Genomic DNA, 3,587 nt, shown 5'->3' with positions numbered 1-3,587 from the left:
TGGCGGAGTGACCCAAATCTTCACTCCTAAAGGGTCTAGGTCACTTGTAGTCCTGCCTGGATTGGGCTTTTGTAGTTTCCTATTGACCTTAATCATGGGACATGGTAATGCAAAGAGAAACCTTAATGGATCTCCTGTATTCCATGCATACTCTTCTTCACCTCCTTTGTGGAGTGGTAGACTGATTTCACCTTTATAGTCCAGGTCAATCACCCCAGCCAACACTGTAACTCCCTTCTTAGCCTGTTAGCTTAAAGGTAAGAGGAACACAAAGTGTCCAGGTGGCAATCTTAACTTCCAGTTTAATAGAATCATGGTTGCGTCTCTTGGTGGCAGCGTTCCTCCCTCTGGAAGTAAAACATCTAAGCCAGCAGAATGTAATATTGTGGGAACAGGAAGAAAAAATTTTGCCAGTGGATCACTAGAGGGGATGGTGAGTGATGCCACTTCCACCCCTTGCTTCCTGGACCTGTGAATCCTGACTATGGGAGAAACAGTACCATATATTTGACCTCTGGTTCGGAGAATACACGGTCTTCTGGAGAACCAGCCCTGCAAAGTATTGCCAACTAGTTGGCGTTGTAATTGTGACTTCAAAAGGCCATCAATCTAGCTGTTTCGTGATGATAGGGAACATCATAAGACCAGTAAATTTCATGAGCATGAGCCCACAGCTGCACTTCTTTAGCCATAAAGTGAGTGTCTTTTTCAGAGGCATGTTTTGTAGAATACCATAACCATGGATAAGGGATTCTATGAGTCCACGGATGGTAGTCTGGGCAGAAGCATTGTGTTCAGGATAGGCAAACCCATATCCTGAGGGGTTCTGGGTCTGTAAATCGGCTCAAGTCTGGAAATTGCTTGACTGGTCATGATTCTCCATTTTTATAATTCAAATTAGTCTTTTGTAAATTGGACCTAGAAGTTTTCTTCTTATATAAATTAAACAGGAATGTAGTAGGCTTCCTATCAATTTCACTTACAGGAACACCATGATTAATTAGCCAATGCCAGAACTCTACATAAGTCAGATTATTCTGATTGCTGCTTTGTTTCTGCTGTCCATTATTGTAGCTGTGCCTACCTTACCTTTGACTGTTGAGTGCCACCAATAGGCCCCTGTCACCTTGTGATCCAATTATTCCCATTGTATTTACATTTTGTAGTTGAGTGACTATGGTTACCACTGTTAGATCTGACATACAGAGAAGAGCAATTACAAGGCTCTTCAAAGTTGTAGGTGTTGCCCTCACAAATCTATTTCACAAGTCATTGGTCAAGGGCATATCTTCTGGACCCTCCCAGCTGGGATGAGCAGGTCTAAAGTGACTAATCCCCTCAACCATCCCAATCTCCCTAAGCCTTTGGATCCCTCCCTCTACATTAATCCAAGGGAGATCAGGCATTTCCAGCTCACTCATAGTGGGCCATCTTTTAATCCATATTTCTGCTAACCAAGCAAATAAACTATTATAACCTTTTTTAACTCCCTGAGCTGCAATGTTAAATGAAGAGTCCCTACTTAGTGGTCTCATATCAATAAATTCAGCCTGATCCAACTCTATGTTCCTTTCACCATTATCCCACACCCTTAATATTCATTCCCATGCCTGTTCTCCAGATTTCTGTTTATAAAAATTAGAAAACTTGGACAGGCATGGTGGCTCAGAGCTGTAATCCCAGCACTTTAGGAGGACAAGGCAGGCAGAAAGCCAGAGGTCGGGAGTTCGAGACCAGTCTGACCAATATGGAGAAACTGCTCTCTACTAAAAATACAAAATTAGCCAGGTAAGGTGGTGCATATCTGTAATCCCAGCTACTCAGGAGGCTGAGGCAGGGGAATCGCTTGAACCTGGGAGTTGAGGATTGCAGTGAGCCGAGATCACGCCATTGCACTCCAACCTGGGCAACAAGATTGAAACTCCATCTAAAAAAAAAAGAAAACTCAAGTATTTTTCAAGAATAGCGCATCTCCTCATGGTCCTACTGTCAATCTCACCTCTAGGACACCCACTGGGACTTTAGTTATACGTCTAGAAGCTTACAGGGTTTTGGGGGTGGCACATGAAGAGATTCAACATTATCTTGCCTGGCAACTGCCTCAGGGGAGGCCATTACTGTTGCCTCAGGCAGCGCAGGGTTTATCTCCTCAGACAAAGGTGTAAAGGCTGATGGCAGCATGGGTCCAGGAGGGTATGTTGCCACTACTTGGGGAGGGGAAGTTGTTTCTTCTCTTAAAACAGTTTCCTTAGAGTCTAGGAACTCAGTGTACCCAGCCTCATCAGAGTCCTCCCACACATCCCCATTGCAGGTTGCAGAGTCCCAGTATTTTCCAATCAATGCCCTCACTTTAACAGTAGACACCTGGCAAGGCTGTGCAAGTGCTTTTCGTGGCACGTCAGCCACTCGCATAATAAGAGCTTGTGTCTGTTTTTCCACAATTTCAGCTCTTTCTCTACAAGAGCTAAGACTCTCACTCAGGCCAATCTTAGCAGATTTGAGGCTCAGTATCTGTTTCTGAAGCCGGGTGACAGAATCCCTGATCTCATCATTTTCTTTCATGACTTTGTCCATTAAACTTAGGAGCAACCAACCAGCTTCATTATGTTTCTTGGTTCTCCACATATGGTCAAAAGTAATACGTATAGAGTCACTAAATTCCTTGCCTCTCAAGAGCGACGAATCAGGAGTGTCAAATGCATTTATTTTGCATAACTCTCTAAACAGTTCACAACAAGGACTATCACTGTTCTCTATACTATTAGAAGTAGAGTCCTTAGCATTTTGGGGTATAATCACATTAAGCAGCCAACTCCAGGAACCACAAAACCAACAAAATAACTTCATCCTTAATATTCTGCTCCTCTAGAACCACTCCTCTAGAACCATTCCATTAGTTTATATATTTATATATAATATAAAATATATGTAATATATGTGTATACGGGTATACTGAGTTTCTAGACTCTGATAAAGAGGAGTTTATTAAGTATTAACTCACATGATCACAAGGTCCCAAAATAGATCATCTGTAGGCTGGGGAGCAAGGAGAGCCAATCTGAGGCCCCAAACTGAAGAAATTGGAGTCTGATGTTCAAGGGCAAGAAGAATCCAGCAGAAGAGAAAGATGTAGACTGGGAGAGTAGGCCAGTCTCTCTTTTCACATTTTTTTGCCTGCTTATAATCTAGCCATGTCCACAGCTGATTAGATTCTGCCCACCCAGATTAAGGGGGGGGGTCTGCCTTTCCCAGTCCACTGACTCAAATGTTAATATTCTTTGGCAACAGCCTCACAGACACACCCAAGATTAATAGTTTGTGAACTTCAACCCAATCAAGTTGACAGTATTAACCATCACAGTCATATACATGGATTACTTCATTTAAACCTAATACCCACCCTATACAATAGTAAAACTATTATATTACTCCCATTTTCAAGATGAAAAACCTGAGACAGAGTTTTCCCAAGGTCACAGAGCTACTAAGCAGCAGAATGTAACGGTTGATTTTACTTGTTAACTTGAATATATTCCCTACTTGGCAAAACATTATTTTGGGGTGTGTCTGTGAGGGTATTTCTGAAT

The sequence above is a fragment of the Colobus angolensis genome, unplaced genomic scaffold (assembly GCF_000951035.1).
Source record: "Colobus angolensis palliatus isolate OR3802 unplaced genomic scaffold, Cang.pa_1.0 Scaffold261, whole genome shotgun sequence".
NCBI lineage: Eukaryota > Metazoa > Chordata > Mammalia > Primates > Cercopithecidae > Colobus > Colobus angolensis.
This window is presented reverse-complemented; position numbering follows the sequence as displayed.